Source organism: Lutra lutra, chromosome 4 (genome assembly GCF_902655055.1).
Source record: "Lutra lutra chromosome 4, mLutLut1.2, whole genome shotgun sequence".
NCBI lineage: Eukaryota > Metazoa > Chordata > Mammalia > Carnivora > Mustelidae > Lutra > Lutra lutra.
The window spans coordinates 76851476-76871433 of NC_062281.1; the positions used below are offsets into that span (position 1 = coordinate 76851476).

Here is a 19958-nt window from a genome sequence, read left to right on the forward strand (position 1 = left end):
GGAGAAATGAATTTGTTTTTGCCCTTTCCTCAGGTGGGCGAGTCGGGGTCGGGGTGCGGGGTCTGCGGGGAGGTGTGAGCCCTGGATGTGTGGCTGCGAGGGCGGGGGTAGGGGGAGGGGGTGCTAAATGAAAGCAGGAGATCTGCACAGAGCAGGGACAGCTTGTTGTCAGTATCATAAACAACCAAAATGGAGGGAGAACTCAGGCATATAACCAAATAAAAATTTTTTAAAAATCGCAAAAAATCCCTAAAAATCCGGGATGCTCCCCCTTTTCTCGCTAAAGGTAGAAGTATGAACCGCCTTTCCCCTGAAGTCCATTTTGACTTTGCAGGGACCAAGGAGTTAATATTTATTTATTTTTTAAAACTTTCGAAGGGCAAAAGCCTTTTATAACTCAACCGACAATGAGAAAACGTGAAAATCCGATGCAAGAGGAGGAGGGGGAGGGAGGGGGGAGGTGGTAGTGCAGAAACTGCTAAACTTATTGGTAATGTGGACTGATCTGAGATAAGATAAACACTATATTTGCTATTTTATAACTCTCTTTTAATGATCTTTGCGGGGTGGGTTTTTTTTTTTTTGGTGGAAAAAAAAGTGATGCCATTTTCTTAATAGAGTTAATATGTGTGATTGGAAGAATAAACCTTTCCGGCTTTAGATTGCATTTTCGTCGCATTTATGTTTCAGGTTTTGTTAGTGGCTCCCTCCTTTCTTTAAACTGGCTCTACAGAGGAGGGGTAGAGAGGTGATGTTGCACAGAGAGACTGGAGTGCAGGACTGGAGCACCTTTTGGGGAGGGGTGGGGCGTTGCTTGGTTTCTCCCTTCCTGACCCGTTTGCTTCACCTGTTCATCCTCTGTAAAGAATATTAAGCTGAAGTTTTCTGGTTTTACGTATATAAAAGGATGGTGCTTCTTGCATCACATTGAAGTTAATGGGAAAGTGCTGCTGATGTTGGTTCCACGTGGGATATGGGACAGAGCAGGGCATTTTAAAGGGACAGCTTCTCTTTTCTTATGATTTTCATCACCTGCACTGAATCACTGTCTGAAGACCAAAGGCAGAGGTGCTGGGAGGGTGTGGTGGAGTAAGAGCCATCTCTTTCCATTACTCAAATGCACCCACCTTTAGGAGTGATGGAGGGAAAGGAGAGATAAACAGGCTCAACAGAAGATGGATATTGTGTAGATTAGTTTGTATCCAAGCTGTTCTTTTGTGTAACAAGCCTCCCAGGAACTTTTCATTTTACCTTTCTTTGCTTTGGAAGCTGATTTTGGAAGGATTTGTGGAAAAATGGAAATAGTTTAAGGTGTGTGGTGTAATGGTATAGCATTATTGAACAGTTATGAATTCTGTGCAGTAAGATCAAAGAGCTGTGTATGCCCATAATGTGATTTTACAGCCATTTTATAAAAGCTGTAAAATACCTAATATTCAATTTGGCTTAAGGTACATTGAAGACTTCTGGTTGAAAACTGCAGACAGAATGGTGGAGATTCTTTTACACTGTAAGCAGTAGGCATTTCCTTAAGGGGAGAAAAAAGCACATACACCAACACCATGGAAAAGTTTACGCATACCCATTTTTAAAGCCCATCCTATACATGTGCTGTAACTCTGCTACTTTGAAATTAAAAGGTTTTAAAATCCTGAGACCTATCAGTTTGCATCTTTTAAGTTGAATTTATTTGTGTTATTTAACAGGAAATGTTTATGATCATATACTACTGTTGACTTTAATGGTTGACATTTTCACAATATTTTCAAAATTTAAAATATGTTGTTAGCTGAATTCTGTTTGAGATTAAGGTTCATCTCAAATAGAATTGACTTGTGCTCCGTTTTCCACAGGTATATGGAGTTTTGAAATAAATGCCTATTTTCCTTTGTTTTTTATGAGTTATAGAAATAGATTAAAATTAGAGCTGGGTTTTTGTACATCTTATACAGACTATTTTTTCTTTCCCTACTGTACAAACAGATTATTGTTTTGAAGCCCATTTTATGTTAACATGTGTTCACAACTGAGCTCCTATCTGCACCTTTCTGTAAATACCTCCCGAACAGCATTACATCGGCATAGTGTTTGAGTACATCATCTTGTGGTTTCTGATTTTGGAAGCAATTACACCTTTCTAAGAACTCATTAAAAATTATTCCCATGAACCACTGTTAAATCAAAACTGATTGAAAAGTGATTAAATTATCAATGGGAAAGGGAAACTTCCCCTTCCCCCAAATAATCTTCTGTCTAGAGGTTTCAGAATGCCATTATTATTTATACAACCTTTGAAATTTCTCTTACATTTTTATTGTACTTTGGCTGAAGAAAGTTACATTAACTATAAGTAGTCAGAATTAGGCTCTCTGTTGAAAATAAATGAGACTTTTGGATCTTAATAGTTGCCACTTCGACAGACTAGATACTAATAACAAATAAATTCAGTTTCTGTAAAAGTGAAGGAAAAATATTTCTTCCAATTACATTAGACCATTGAGTTATTCAGTTTGTTTGGACACTTGAAGTTATGATTAGTTTATTGTCAACCTAAGTAAAAGTGCTGTCATTGTGATTTTTTTCCTCTCTCACAAAGGGTAGTATAAGTTTCTTCATGTTTGGGTTTTACACAACTGGCTGATTATCTGAATTAGAAAATGCATTGAGAGTGCACAAAGTATAAAAACTTGAATTCGTTTGAGAGTCTTATTTAGGTAGAGCATAGCATAATATCTAATTTGAATTGGTTGTATTGGGCTTTTTTAATGTCTCAGATATAATGTCTGTTGAACATACTTTTTCTGAAGCTACCACTAAATTACACCTATTTAAAGAAATAATCCAAGGATATTGTGTACTTAAAATCTTTATTTCAATTAGAGTTAGAGAAAGCTCCTACTTTGAGATTCTTACTTGAAATTTATATGCCTTATTCTGCTATTTGAAATTCTATAAGGAGTTTAGCTGTTATGGAAGATAATTTATAGATAAATAATCCAAAGATATTGTATATTCAAAATCTTCATTCCAGTTACAGTTAGCGAAACCTCCTACTTTGAGATTATTACTTGAAATTTATATGCCTAATTCTGCCATTTGAAATTCTATAAAGAGTTTAGCTGTTGTGGAAGATAATTTATAGATATAGGCTAGTACTGAAAAAATCCCATGTCTGTATGTTTATTATAACCAAAATATTTTAATAAACAGATATCTACAGCTAAATAAATTAGTGAATTTGCCTTTATCAATATAATTTTAAATTTTTAAGGGTACTCTTTGTATTTTAATATACTACAAAGGTGGGATTTTTTTTCCTTTATTTTTAACATAATGCTGGTTGTTGCCATACACATTTTGGTTGGTATTCTGGAAATTTTCCTTTCTAAGGATTAAATTGTTGTTTGCTAAATGAAATGTAATGCTCCTGTCTTAGATATTTGAAAAGCCAGATAACTTTAAGCTGTATCTGTAACCATCTTTAAAGTTTTGTTTCAATAATCATTTGCCCCTTGAGTTGTGTAATCAAAATATTGGTTCCTTCTAGGAATGTTTTAATATTTTTTATTTAGAATTCTGTTCTTTGGGAAATTCAGATGTACAAAAAATTACCTGTTACACACACATTTACGTACACACACACACCCCCAGGAAAAAAGTTTTGCTGAAAGTTTACTCAAACTACGTGGAATACTCGTTCTTTTTGATGTGTTTCCAAATGCATAAGGAATAAATATAAATTTTTTCTCTTTGTGTTGATAACATCTTAGATTCTTTAGTTATTTGAGTAAGGGAAGAGTTTCAGAAGAAGGAAAAGACAACTGAATGTGTTCAACAAAATCCAAGATAGTGAATATGTTAAAGGTAAAAGGGCTATAAATTGTCCCTTGAGCCATGTTTTAAATGTTTTAAGGACCTGATAAACACCTTTTCTGAAACATCAAATACTTCGATACATATCAGCCACTGTGAAAAAACAAAAGTGGACCTTTAATTTCTTTAATTTTTACAGGAATTAATGTAGGCAGCATACTTAACCAATTAGTAAATGTTTAGGTAGCCTTGTGAAAGTATTTACAAATAAGTTAAGTATGAGGGCAGGGTACATCAGATTGATAAACTGTAAAGTTAACTATGATTTTAGGATTCATGTGTGGGAATTCTTTCCCATTTTATGATAAGATCACTTTGGAGGTAGCTAATTTTTACTTTTTGCATATATTTCAGTGTCTAATTTTTTTGAAATGCCTGAACCTGACATCTACTCTATTACTGCTTTTCATTTATAATAGGACAAGTTTTATATTTTATTAGCAAATTTAATTTTCAAGCTTAATTAAGAGAAATTAAATGAAAAAGTGTAGGTCATAATATTTTATAAAAGTGTTAGTGTATAGTTATTAACATTTGATGTAAGAAATATACATGTACGAAAGCCTTTTAGAAATTATGACAGAGGCATAAGTTGGTTTTTACTTTTAAATCACTTGGCCTGCTCTCCAGTGGTTTGCATTCTACTCAGTTTGTACACCTGTCCCTGCCTCCTCTTTCCAGAGTGGTATTGACAAGGTTAGGGTGCTGGGGAACTACCAAGGGTGGTTTGGTATTTTTGTTTTCTGTATGTTTGGTATTTTTGTTTTGTGTATGTATTGTTGTGTGTAGTCCTTAGGGTGTTAAGGCTTTTGCCTTTTTTTTTTTTTTTTTAATGCTTATCAGAAAACAGAAATCCATTTTTATAAAACAAATAATTTCTCATTTTGAAAAAGTGAAGTGGTGTGATACTGCATTAAAATTGTTAGTGTTTAAAAGTCCCTGGATGTCTTGTAAACAGAGTTACTGCAGGATCATGGTATTAAAACTAAGCACAGTGTGTGCTGGGAATTTGAGATGACTACCTAAGAAATGTGTGTGAATAAGTAAAGTGAGTGAATTTAGGCAATTAGGTCCTAGATTAATAGGACAAACAGTTTGCTTGAAATGTTTCCTTGCATTTTTTTTAAAGTGGAATTTTTTTCCTAATCTAAAAACAGAAAAACTAGAACTATGAAGGTGTTAGAAAGTTTATTTGATGCCTTTTAAAAATAAGAGTTTAAAGAATGAAAGTGTGTAATGAGAATATAAGAATGGACTAAAATGTCCAAAATTAATAGGAAAGAAATAGGGAGATGAGAATTTCAGAATAAAATAAAAATCATGGCAAATTTAAAAATTTACTTACGTTGAGTAAAGAATAACTACATACAAAGCAAAAATAATAAATTTAGCCCCTGAAAGGGGAGAGATAATTGGGGGAATCTATAAGAGAGTATTTCCAATACAAATTGCTGACTTTATAATAACCTTTTGAAAATACATTTCCCCAAGCCTTTCTTCCGTATCTTCTTAGGTTTGAATTAAACTAAATTAAATTCTAAGGATAATTTGTAGTGGTTATTTTCAATTCTTTATTTTTAAGTAAGGAAAAGTGATTTTTTCATATTTTAAAAATATTTTAAAGATTATTTTAAATGTGTACCTAAGGGAAATGTTCTGAAAAATCTTAGAAAATATTGAAAATTATCTTCTCCATTCTTCATCAGAAAGTTTAAAGCTTTGTTAGATTAATGAAATGGATTTTAAAAACTTAATCTAAGAACAAGGTACTTTGTGGGCTTTTTTAGGGCAATTTATATCATTTCCTACACACTTAATAACATTTAAAAAGCTTTTCAAAAGGTAAAGATAAGAACAGTCAACAAAATTCTTAATTTCTGGATTGTTTTTAGGTGTATGCTGACAGTTAAAGGAAATTTTTCTTTCCTATTTATTAATTAGCAATTGACTTTCTGAAGGAGGATCTAGACTTCTTATAGTGTTATGTTCTGGTGTGGAAGTTTCCTTTAGTTTAAGAAAATATTTTGAGGGTAGAGGAGGCATCTTTTCCTAAAGGGTAACCAAATCCCCTACGATTGTGAATGATGATCTGCCCTTGCAGAGTCTTGAACTCTACCTTTTTTGGGAATAAGAGGCTCATTTTAGACTTGGAGTTATCAAACACTTGAATTATTGTCTCAAACCTATACTGAAATTGCACGTATGCATATTGATTACTTATGATAGCCTATCCTTTGGTTTCTGAATATGGAAATATTCTCAGATTAAATGCTACAGCTAAACGGCTGCCATCAGTTTTTTTTTTTTAATTTCTATGATTTTAATCAATAATTAGATATTAGAGCCTTTAATTTTGAGATACATTTTTGGAGACTGTTAAACTAGAAATCGATCAGAGAATGAGGGATTTAGCTTCTTTGGCTAGAAGGCAAGCTGAGAAAATGTTTTAATCAGTTTTGTTCACTTGAAGGTGTATTAATAAAAAGCTGATTGAATCGTTCTCCATCAGGAGAATTTTAAGAAACTGAACCTGGCAGATTAAGGTCGTTCAAACGTTCAGGTTAAAAATGACACCAGCTGAATTTTAGTCTGCTACATTTTCTAAGTAATTTGATTTTATTTTCTTGTATTGTCTTAAAGCTGGAATTACGTAGTGCCCACATCACTTTTCATCATACCCTAAAAGAGTTAGAATAACAGGGTTGTTGTTTTTTTAAATCAACTTTAGCAAATGAAATGAAAATACAGTTTTATTTAAGAATATATTGCCTTTCTTAAGCTTTTTGTATTTCCTAAATATAATTCCTATATCTGTTCTGTTCCAAAGAAGAGAAATTAGCTCCCTTACTTTAAAATTGAATTTGTCCTAAATTTGTAGTTTTTGAGAGTTGTGTCTTTATATAGCTGAGTAAGATCTATTTTAACCTTAAAATTAATATGACCAGCATATCTGATTAGAGACTATATCTCAAACATGAATTTACTTTCCTTGTATTTCTAAACTTATTTTCTAAGTAAATCTGGGAAAATGTTTTTCATGTGTTTTTCTAATTTGTTATTGTCTGAGGCCATTTAATTGGATAAAATTTCAACCTTGGTTATGTTACTTTTCTAATATTAGTATTTTGTTTGCAAATCACTATTCAAATGCTAAGGGTTTCAGCTCTAAAATAGAATTAGACATATAAGAAAATGGGTAGGTAAATTATACCAGGGGTTGTGGAAGCAGTTCTAGTAGTTCTTATTTGGAAGAGTTTAAAATGTTTCAAAGAAGGAAAATGCCTACAAATACAGGGTACTCTTCTAACAGCAGTTGGTGATATTTTATGTTTTTCTTTTAATGCTTCATAAAATTTGAGCATCCTCAGAGCTCCTGTCATATAAACAAATAACTGATTTAACTATGCCCAGTGTAAAGTGTGTATGTATCAGGCTTAACTTTTAAGGTAATTTGCTTCAGTTTCTTTTTAAGAACAAAGTATAAGACAAATATTCCTTAGCAATAATTTCACGCACAGTATATTTTAAAAGGTAATACATGTAAAATATTTAATTATAAATCAAAATGGAAATAACTATCATGTAACAGATATAATTAGATATAGAATGAAGGTTTTAAATATTTGGATAACTTGATGTACTACTGAAATTAGGGAATTTTAATTGAAAGCTGTTCTGTATCTGAATTTATTTTTATATGCCTAGAAGTTTGTAAACAAAGTGAATACATATAATTATCTGACAGTTTGTAGAATTTCATAAACATCTATCTTTTCACACAATGAGAATATGTTTTTCAAATACAGGTACAAAATTACTTAGAGAATCAAATAATATTTGGTTATTGTAGTTATTTTTGAAGGAAGAATGTGATAATGTGTTAGAACTGTTTTTATCTATGTCACTTGAATATCCACTGCATTTGAAATTTTTAATCATTAAGCATTTTAGACTCTGAGGGGTATCTTAGTTCATTTTAAGTAGCATTACAGATGTTTTCCTTAAAAGTCTCTCTTTTTGAACGTTATAACATAATAAAGACAATTAGTTTAACACTTGAGCTGCTTGTATTTAATAACAGCAGTTTTGTTCCCAAGATCATATTCTTAAAAGAAGTTTCTACTTTGGAGCACTTTTAATCATAGCTCAGGTAATCTTTTTAAATATGCACTAGACTTCTCTTGTTTTTTGAGGCAGGCATTTATCGCTATGAACTTCCCTCTTAGAACTGCTTTTGCTGCACCCCATAAACTTTGGTAGGTTACATTTCCATTTTCATTTGTCTCTTTTATTTCTCTTTTGATTTCTTCTTTGACCAGTTGGTTGTTCAGTAGCATGCTGCTTAATTGCCACATGTTTGTGAATTTTCCAGTTGTCTTCGTGTAATTTCTAATTTCATACCACTGTGGTTGGAAAAGATGCCTGATATGATTTTAATCCTCTGAAGACTTTTTTGTGGTCTAGTGTATGATCTGTCTTGGAAAACGTTCCATGTGCACTTGAGAAGAACGTGTATTCTGTTCCTTTTGGTGGAATGTTCTGTGAATGTCTGTTAAGTCTGTCTGGTCTAATATATTATTTAAGGCCAGTGTTAATTTATTGGTTTTCTGTCTGGATTATCTCTCCATTGGTGTTAGAGAGGTATTAACGTCCCTTATTGTTGTATGGCTGTTTATTTCTTCTTTTATGTCTGTTAATATTTGTTTTATATATTTATGTGCTCCTGTTTTGGGTGCATAAATATTCACAAATGCTGTATCTTCTTGTTCAAATGAACAACCTAAGTTTACACCTCAAGGAGCTAGAAAAAGAACAAATAAAGCCCATAGCTAGTAGAGGGAAGGAAATAACATATATTAAAGCAGAAATAAATAGAAATTAAAAAGGCAATAGGAAAGATCAGTGAAACTGAGAACTGATTCTTTGAAAAGATAAAATTGACAAACCATTAGCTAGACTCACCAAGAAAAAAAGAGAGAGGACTCAGAATGAGAAGTGAAGAAAGGAGATGTTAAAACTGATACTGCAGAAATAGGATCATGAGAGACTACCATGAACAATAATATACCAACAAATTGAGTAACCGAGAAAAAAACAGATAAGTTCCTAGAAACATATAATCTACCAAAACTGTTTCATGATGAAATAGAAAATCTGAACAGACCCATTACTAAGAGACCAATTACTCGTGTGGGGATTGAGTCACTAATCAAAAATTTTCCAGTGAACAAAAGTCCAGGACCAGATGGCTCCACTGGTGAATTCTACCAAACATTAAAAGAAGAATTAATACGAATCTTTCTCAAACTCTTCCAGAAAATAGAAGAGGAGAGAATTCTTCCAAATTCACCATATGAAGCCAGCATTACCCTGCTACCAAAACCAAATAAGCTGTCACAAGTAAAGAAAATTACAGGTTAATATCTTTGATGAACATGATATAAAAATCTCCAACAAAATATTAGCAAACTGAATTCAATAATACATTAAAGAAATCATACTGTGATCAAGTGGGATTTATTCCAGGGATATAAGACTGGCTCAATATCCACACATCAGTCAAAATAATAACCACATTAACAAAATGAGGTATAAAAGTCATATGATCATCTCAATAGATGCAGAAAGAGCATTTGAAAAAATTCAATATCCATTTATGATAAAAACTCTCAATGCAGTGGGTATAGAGGTACCATGCTTCAATATAATAAAAGCTATATAGGACAAGCCCATAGCTAACATCATACTTAATGGTGAAAAGCTGAAAAATTTACCTCTAACATCAGGAACAAGGCAAGGATTCCTGTTCTTGCTGCTTTTATACAATATAGTATTGGAAGTTTTAGCCAGAGAAATTAGGCAAAAAAAAAAAAAAAAAAAAAAAAAGGAGAGAAATAAAAGGCATCAAAATTGGAAAGGAAGAAATGAAACTGCCCACTATTTGCTGATGATATTATATATGTGGAAACCCTTAAAGACTCTGTCAAAAAGCTGTTAAATTTAATAACCTAATTCAATGAAGTTGTAGGATACAAAATCAATATACAGAAATCTGTTGCATTTCTATATGCTAATAATGAACTATCAAAAAGAAAAAAAAATTACCATTTACAATTGCATCAAAAAGAATACCTAGGAATAAATTTAACCAGGGAAGTGAAAGACATGTATATTGAAAGCTAGAAAACGTGAAAGAAATTGTAGAAGATATAAATAAATAGAAAGATACTCCATGCTCATGGATTAGAAAAATTAATATTCAAATGTCCATACTGCCTAAGTAATCTACATATTCAGTGCAGTCCCTTTGAAAATTTCAGTGGCATTTCTCACAAATGGAACAAACAATCCTAAAATTTGTTTAGAACCACAAAAGACATGAGATAGGTGAAACAGTCTTGGGAAGAACAAAACTGGAGGCCTCACATTCCCTGATTTCAAGCTATATTACAAAGCTGTAGTAATAAAAGCAGTATGGGGTTGGCATAAAAACAGACACATAGATCAGTGGAACAGAATAGAGAGCCGTGAAATAAACCCACACATATATAACCAATTAATTTATGATGGAGGAGCCAAGAATATACAATGAGGAAAACACACTCATTGTAGAATTGAATGTAAGACCTGAAACCAGGTTTAGAAGAAAACATAGGCAGTAAGTTCCTTGACATAGGTCTTTGGTGATGATTTTTTAAAATCTGACACCAAAAGCCATGCACACACACAAATAAATAAACAAGTGGGACTACATCAGACTAAAAAGCTTATGCACAGCAAGAAAACCATCAACAAAATGAAAAAACAACCTCCTGAATGGGAGGAAATATTTACAAATGATTTATCTGGTAAGGGTCTAAATGTCCAAAATACATAAATTCATACAACTCAGTTGCAAAAAACAAACAATTCAAGTAAAAAATGGGTAAAGATCTGAATAGACATTTTTTTCAAAGAAGACATACAAATGGCCAACAGACACATGAAAAGATGTTCAACATCATTCAACATCAGAGAAATGCAAATCAAAACTACCGTGAGATAATCACCTCACACCTGGTGGGTGGCTATTTCAAAAAGCTTAGAAATCACAAGTGTTGACAAGGCTGTGGAGAAAAGAGAATGCTGTGCACTGTTGGTACAAATATAAATTAGTGCAGATGCTGTGGGAAATAGTGTGGAGGTTCTTCAAAAAATTAAAAATAGAACTATGATATGATCCAGCTATTTCACTTCTGGGTATTTATCCAAAGGAAATGAAAACACTAACTTTGAAAGGATATGTACACCCCCATATTCATCACAGCATTATTTGTAATAACCAGCATATGGGAACAACCTAAGTGCCCATGGATGGATGCATAGATAAAATGTGGCATTTATTATAATATTGTATATAATATAATATATAGTATTATAAAACTTTATATTATATATAATGGAATATTATTCAGCTATAGAAAAGAATGAAATCTCACCATTTGTGACAGTGTGGATGGACTTTGATGCTATTATGCTAAGTGAAGTAAGACTGAGAAAGACAAATACTGTATGATCTTTTTTATATGTTAATTTAAATATCTCAAAACAAAAATAAAACCAAGCTCATACATACAGAGAACAAATTGGTAGTTGCCAGGGGCAGAGGGTGGGGTGAGGGTGGGAGAAATAGGTGAACTGTTTTTGTTTTTAGTTTAAATAAATTGGGGGGAAGAAAACCCACAAAACAACAACAACAACAAAAAAAAATGGGTGTATGTGTGTATGCACACACACTTGAGATACAGTTGCTCTGCTTAAACACTGAGTATGATGTGGTGCTTAAATTTAATCCTACTCAGTTTACCTTTTATCAATGCAGGAAGAGGAAGAGAAAGCAGTTTGTTTTCAGAAAAGTGCAATTGATCACTTTCAGAGGCTGACTCATGAGAGCTTTTCTAAAATGCAGAATACCTCTGCCAGAATTAAAAGGAATTTCTTAATTAAAACCAAAATCCCCGTGTGTCTAAGAAGTGTTTTCATAATCAGATTCCAGGCACACTTGGGAGGCTGCATTGGCCATTCAGGCGTTCTGCCGTCAGTCTGGATTTCCTTCTCAGTGCTGCCACCCTGTGTATGGCAGTGCCTCTGTACTGTATGCACTCCTTTTCCGTGCTTTGTGTCAAGCCATGACGTCCAAAACCACTTCTTAAAAATAAGCACACGTTGTTATAGATTTTAAAGATCTTTTCGTATACCCTGCTTCTGTGTCTGAGGCTGTACTAAATCTAGATTTTTGAAGTTAAACAGTTCAGAAGGATGGTGTTCAGCTTCCAAAAAATGAAATTTGGGAATTTTTAAAGGTAAACACCTTTATCATTGGCTTCATCAGTTACTTCACTAAAATAAGGTCAAATTGTACGAGTATTTTTCAGAAAGCTTGAAACTGATCAAGTACGAAAGCGGAGGTTTTGATCCTTTAAAGATGAGAGCTATTAGAAGCATTTTTTTTTTTTAAGCCGAGTTTTAGTGAAAAGTTCTTCCCGGTAAAAGCAAAACCAAAATGAGCATAAAAAGAGACTGTTTCTGTTTAAAAGAAAAAGAAACTTAACTGGATTGGTTAAAGTACTCCCCGAATCATTAGCCAACATGACTTTTAAATTATATCACCCAAAATATTTTGAGTATTAATGCCATGCATCTATTATAAAGGACTTTGGCTGGATAGCAGTCTTTGCTCTTACCTGTATTCTCTCATTTCATTCTTACCACAGTCTTGTGAGATAGAAAGTGTAGGCATTATGTGTATTCAAGGAGCAATCATTATTTCAGAAACTGGAATTATGTGACTTTGTATAAGTAAGTCTTTAGGATGGGCAGGCCATGTAAGCTAGTTATTGATACATTAATTTGCTAGCATAAGCCTAAATTATATCCAGATTGGAATTTTTGTATTTATTTAAAAAAATAATTTGTAAAAATAAAATTTTCAGTCATAAAGTTGACACTAACTCAAGTTAGAACATGTTACATGTCCACTTACTTTTTTTTAAGATTTTATTTCTCAGAGAGAGAGATTGAGAGCACAAGCAGGGGGATCGGCCGGCAGAGGCAGAGGGAGAAGCAGTCTTCCTGCTGAGCAGGGTGCCTAATTCAGGACTCGATTCCAGGACTCTGGGATCATGACCGGAGCCTAAGGCAGATGCTTAACCAACCGAGCCACCCAGGCGTCCCTGTCTATTTATTTTTAAGCCATGTGTTAGGAATTGGGGGGAAATTATAAATTTGCTAAGTTTAAGGAGATTTTTAAAAGTATAAACCTAGGGCGCCTGGGTGGCTCAGTGGGTTAAGCTGCTGCCTTCGGCTCAGGTCATGATCTCAGGGTCCTGGGATCGAGGCCCGCATCGGGCTCTCTGCTCAGCAGGGAGCCTGCTTCCCTCTCTCTCTCTCTGCCTGCCTCTCTGTCTACTTGTGATCTCTCTCTGTCAAATAAATAAATAAAATCTTTTAAAAAAAAAAAAAGTATAAACCTAAGCTTTGTTTTATAGGATTTAATGATCTCAGTAAGAATAGTTTTGTCAGTTTTTGCTTCAAAATACATTTACAACAAAACCATTTCCCCTCAGAATGAGTGTCTCTTTTTGAATGGTTTTCATTCAGTAAACAATATAATTCTTTTTATGACAAAAGAAAATAGTGTTTAGTTAATTTCAGATATTAGGCTTCTGAGATGGAAATGTCACTGGCGATCTTAGCATTCAGGAGAATTGAAAGAATTTAATGCAGTATACGGGATCATCCCAAGTTCTCCAAAATTCCAAGTTAAGTTCCAGATCCAGATTTAGAGGATTTAGAGACATACCCCACATTGACTGTGCATGTTTTTTACTTTGGCCAGTTCCTGCAAAGCTTTCCTCTCATACCTGTCTGCATCTTGTCCAGTGAGTCCCGTCACAAACCATCTTCTTTTTGAAGTTTCTTTATTCTCCAAATGGGAGCCAGAAGTAGGAAGAGTACATCCTGCCCCTCATGGGGTACTTATATTTGCCTTCTACTTCTTCCTTGTCTGTCTTCTATGCCTCATGGATGATAGGTTGATATATGAAAGAGAACACAAAGCAGCGTATCTTAAAATGCAAAATGAATGGTACGGTAAACATGACAAGGTGTTCCAGGGAGGGAGAGGGGGAACTCGAGGTGGGCTTTGAACATGTGTGTGTTAAGAATGGGCAGAAAGAAGGGAGGGCCTTCAGGTCACACGAATGGTTGTAGCAGAGGTGAGCAGGCAGAAATGTGCTTATTGTCCTCGGCCACCAGGAATACCAATCTGACCCAGAGGGAGGGTTTGTTGGGGGCAGCACAAGGTGAGAATAGAAAGGTGTGCTGAGGCCTGATTCTGAACAGTCTTGATTGCCAGCCCAAGGAGTTTGCACTCCATACTGTAGAAGGCACTCTAGTTTTTTGAACAGAGGAGGATGAGTTAGGAAAGTAAAGTCGACTCAGAATCCGGAATAAATGGAGCCCATGGGTGTGAGACGAGAGTTACAGAAATGTTACTATAATCCAGAACTGAAGTAGTGGTCCACTGTCATGCATATAACTCCAGCCCTTATCACTGCTAGTCCCTTCCTCACTGGCAAGTTCTTGATGTACATTTTCAAGGGCCTCTTTTGACATGGTTGTCTGAACAGAAGGCTGGCATCTCAAACTCTCAACATCCCTAAAACTAGCAGTTCAGACTTCAGAAATTTTATTAATGACCCTTCCATTCCTTCAGGCCCCTAGGCACAAAGCCAGGCTGTCTACATTCACTTGGAATTTCTGATGTGGATCTAGTACTTCCATTCTAGAGACATGAAACAGAGGAGACATATAGAGGAAGAAGTAGTTTGATAGCAGTAGGTTATTCTCTCCACAGAGGAGGTGGTCCTAGAGCAGTATTTGGAGGGGTGACCCTTCTGGGCATGTGGCACATGCTGGGCCCTCACCTGGAACTGGAGTCTAGGGTGTCAGGGGTGAACAGAATGATGGCAGGTGAGATTGGAAAGGGGGACTGGGACCAGGATGTATCAGATCATGAAGGATTTTCATGATATCGGGAATGAGAACCACCCTGACCCCTGAGATTCACAGTTGGGTCTTTAGTGATACAGAGCCAGTCTTTTAGTGTATCTCTTCTTCTTCCTTTCGTCAGACCTCTCCTCACTGATTCGCAGCCCTCACGCCCTTGTTCCCCCACCCTCATACCCAGTGGCCTGCCCAGTCCACAGAGAAGACAGGAGCCATCAACACAGCCCCCTGCCTGGCTCCTCTTTTCCTCCTGCTCTTCCAGAATAGTGGCTTACCTCCTGTGGGTTGGACAAGCTTCAGAGGAGCCTAAGGAGTCTGTCTAGGGGAGGATGGGCCTCATGGCCTTGGGAGGCATGCATCAGTTGGTTGGAGCCAACTGGGTTACTCCTCACCCCTCCCATTCTGGTATTTTCCATCTCTTCCTGTCCACCTGCAAATATGCTTCAGTCTTCCTCTGTCAGAAACAAAATACTGTAGACCTTTGCCTTCTTTCCGCCAACTGCGTATCTTCTCTTTCTTCCCATCAGTGCCAAGCTCCCTGAAAGGGTGTTCTCAGTCCAGTCTGTTTCCTTCATCCCTTTCTGTTTACCCAGTCCTGCCCCACTCTTTGCAGTCTGTGTTCAAAGAGAACATCCATCAATAGCCCATCAGTAGTAGCATGTTTCAGTTGTATTCCCTCTGGGGTGTTCTGCACGACTTGATAGGCTTCTGAAATCTCCCTCCTCTCCCACTCTTCTGGCCCTGCTGCTCCTGCTCTGACACCTCTTAGGGACTTCCCTTCAAGGGTGCCCATTCTTCCAACATTTGGCCATTTCCTAGGGTTCCTGTGTCCTCCTCTTCCCTCAGTATATACCCTTCCTGAGCACCAGCTCCCACTCTCCACCGTACCTGTGCCTGGCAGCTTTGTGCTAAGAAAGCCTCAGTCTCTAACCCCCTCCTGGGCCTCTGTGCCTGTTTTTCTGTTTACACAAACATTTCCATGTCTGTGTACAGGTCACTTTATCTCACATCTCTTACTCCATGAGAAGACATGATGGAGGGTCTCCCCTGGGCCAGACACTAAGCCAGACTGAATGAAGGAGACAGTGGACAGAATTCCCTCAGCTTGTGGCAGGTGGTATAAAGGAAATAAGGAATATAGGGATGAAGAGTTGGGGACCTGGGGGAGAAGGGACCTTAGAGACAGTGATTAGAGAGGATGTGTTGATGAGGGAACCTTTGTGTAGAGGCCTGACTGATGAGAACAAACAAACCAGGAACAGCCTGGGAGGGGCAGTTCCAGAGAGGATCCTGATGGAGGGGGAGCCCCGCCAGGCAGAGGCAGCAAGGTAGGGGATGAGGCTAGAGAGCCACTCTGCAGGACCATCACATACCCTCTTTGGGGACAGCTGGCCCACACTCTGCTTAGAACTCCAGAGCACCACCTGGGTTGCCCTTTGCCAGCTGGCTCTCACCTTGGGCCTCATCCTCATTCATGACTGCCTTTTCCTTGTAGCCAGAGGGCCTGAGGTGTGGTGGTCACCCCCTCCCTCGTGTCCTTGAGAGTGCAACTCCCTGGGACCAGTGACACCCTCACCCCCACCCCAACTCACACCTTCCTCACCTCCTCCCTTCCCTGCTCCGCTGTAACTTGGTTGCTGGGTGTGTCCCAGAGCATGTCTCCAACCTGCCTGTCTTGCAGTTGGGATGACACCTCTGTGCTGGCACAGCCGATTCCATTCCCTGCTCTCAGCATCGTCCCATCCTGTGCTTGTCCAGCTTCCTCACTAGACTGAGCCCCGACCCCCTCCCTCTTTCTCCCTCTGGAACCAGGCACACAGTAAATACCTGGGGATGTACGCTCTGCCCACAGGGCCAGACTAAAGGGTTGGCTATGGTGAAGGGAAGCTGAGGAAGCTTGGAGCAGTGGCTAGGTGCTTTGTGATGAGAATCCTCCCAGTGGGTGTCCCAGTACAGCATCAAGGAGAAGAATGGCAGCAGCACTGGGCCCATAGAAAAGTCAGCAGGAAAAGACCTGGGTGTTGACCTCAAGAGTGGCAGCCAGTGTCTTGTTAACTGTGAAGTGCAGGGCAGCAAGTTTGGGAGGCAAGGAGGTAGCTTATTTCATCTCTGCTGCCCCTCACCCACCCTTGATACCCCTCCCTGCTCAACCTGAGCCCTCCCCACAACAGGTAGAAGGCCATTCCTTACCCTCAACAAGCCTTGCAGTGGGGTATGGAGCCAAGTACACACATCCCAAAGAAAGACAGACAGACATGCTTATGGTGGGAGAGGACACAACATACCCAGAGTCCCAGAGAGAGAGACTCAGAGATGCACAGACTGAACACAGAGTGGGGAGAAGAGACCTGTATACCCAGGGATGCTATGTCTATGTATAGATGTGTGAGTTATTGTTCACACTTAAGGGAGGGAAGAGAGAGAGAGAGCAGCACACTCAGCTCATACCCAGAGAGGGGAGAGATACAGAAACTCTGTGTCTGTCTTGCCCCAGACTTGGGGACACCAATAACTAGATGAAGGGGAGAGAGTTGCACACATCCAGAAGGTAAAAGAAGGTGGAAGGGGTGGAGACAGACAGATTCCAGGATGGGTGGGAGTGGGGAGACATATTCATACAAGCATGGGATGTGGACACTGACCTTGGGGGGACAGGAAAGATACACACACTTCCAGAAGGTGGGAGAGAGAATCAGAGGAGAGACACCACATACACATACCTTCAGTAGGAGAGAGAAACAGACTCTCAGAAGCCAGAGAAGGACACGCGCACACACACACACACACACACCCCCTTAGGGATGCACAAATACACATACCCAGAGTGAGGGAGAGGAGAGAGATCTATATATCCCGAACTGGGAAAGGAGAACAACAGAGAAATTCAGAAGAGAGTTGACACACTTGTGCACACCCATGCATGTGTGCTCACACACCCACAGGTACCCATAGAGGAATCCCCATATACACATACCAGGAGCGCAGAGATGCCAACATGCAGAAGGAGGGAGGGGGTTCTGCACATGGGTGGTACACAGGGCAGTGTGAGGAGACATGACTGGGGAGACACACAGCTCACCCACACTATTGGTGTTTGCACGACCACATCAGAGACTCAGGATAGGGAAGTACTCACTGTGTCTCTCAGTTCTGGGGAGTAATGTGTTCTGAGATCTGCATTGGGTTTTCCCAGAGGGTGAATCTATAAATGAGCATAATCACTTGACTGCTGAGGGTACCCTAAACTCCAGTCTGTCACACATCTCCAGAAAGGTCACACCTTATTCCTTTCACTCCAGTTAAAATACTAAAAAGGTACTGGACATTCTTATAGACATTTTTTTTTTTCAGAGTGTAACACACCTATTAATCACAGCCATTGTAGGACTCCTTTTGAAGAGTCCTGCCATCTTCAGTAGACTTCAGGATCGTTTGGTTCAGCGCGTACCATAGGTGGTTACCTGAAGCACCACCTGGAATCCACCATGCCCTTGGCTCCTTCAAGTCCTTCAGCTTGGGATTCTCTTTTCCCACTTCTCATTAGACAGTATCCTTTCAGACCTGACTCAGTGGTTCTTCTGTGCCCCCAGAGTCCTGTGTTAGTGCTTGTTTTCTAGTCCCTAGCACACCGCTTGCTCTCACTTCCAGTCAGGGATAACCTTCCCCTGCTCATAAAGCTAGGTCTTACTTCTCCAGAAAGCTTCATACAGCAAGCACTTGGCAAGTTTTGTGAGGCTTGAGCTGTTGTAACATTTAGAAGTGGAGTCTTGGGTCCTGTGTTCTCACTTAACCCAGAGCTCTTGGGGGTTGCCACCCCCCACGCCGACCTGTTTACATTCCTTGTCCCCCTGTAGGAAGTCAGGTACTCCAAACTTCAGGACCGCTTGCTTCCTTGGGAATCAGCCTGAGAGGGCTAGGGGCAAGGGAGCCTGTATCTGCTTTCCCTGGCTGCTGGCAGTGACTCTGGGCCTCCTCGAGATTGTCACTCACCTCACCTATCCCTAGACTTTGAAGCCGGACCTCATCATGGCTGTGCCACCGCCCTACTACGCCACTCCCCACCCTCAGTCACCTCTCTCCCTGTACATGCTCACCCCTGGACTGCTCTGGCCTCATGGCAGTAGTCCCCTGGCAGGCTGGTTAGCTACATGGGGAATGCAGGGACAGCTAGGTGGCCCTGCTACAGACCTGGTGAATTGGGAAGGTAGCTCACTTGGAGCAACAGTAACCCCTGACACTAGGAAGTGCTTACTCTGTGCTGAATGTCCAGCACACTTGTACCTAGGGACTTTTTTAATGCCCGTAATAACTCCGTAAGATATGTACTGTGCTTATCCCTCATACACAGAGGAAGATAGTGAGGCTCAGAGAAGTGAAGTAAGTGTTAAATGAGATGATGCATGAATAAAATTCTCAACATAATACCTGGTTCATGTAAGTGCTCAAATGGCTTTTGTTGTCTAAGCAACCTTTTCCACACTCTTCTATGACTTTCAAGCTAATAATGATGACAATGATAATAGTTCTTATAGAACTAGGATCTTAATAATCTAATAATCATTAATAGACTAATAACCTATTAATATTTTCTTTTTATATTCTAGTATTTAACAAAATAAAAATAATATTTTATGTTCTAATGATTAATACTGATCTATTAATAGTTAATAGTCTGAGATTCTAATTGGAATCTATAGGAGACATTAGGTAATGCTCAGGTTCACTGAGGAAATTGGGTCTATCAGATATGCCTTACCTACTATCTGTTCCCTTACCACAAACCTATTCCTTTCTTTTCTTGGCTACAGGGAAGCTTTTCTCCTGCCCAAGGCTCACTATCTACTTCCTTGTCCCACGGAATATGGAAATATGTATGCTGCATTGACTATTTTCTTTCAGCCAATAGACATGTTCAAGGCTGTCCAGACCAAAGCAGCTTGAAGCCCTCACTTGACTCTACCACTGTGTCTGGACTTCCTCTTTCTTCCTCAGACCGTCACATCTTTGCCTCCTTTCCCAGACCTTGCCAACCTGGT

General features: G+C 38.2%; 1 protein-coding gene across 4 annotated transcripts in view; it reads left to right on the forward strand.

The window, feature by feature from the left end:
- The window catches only part of PLAG1 (PLAG1 zinc finger), a 49004-nt gene that overhangs the window by 768 nt on the left and 28278 nt on the right, over nt 1-19958 (forward strand). The window lies entirely within an intron of this gene.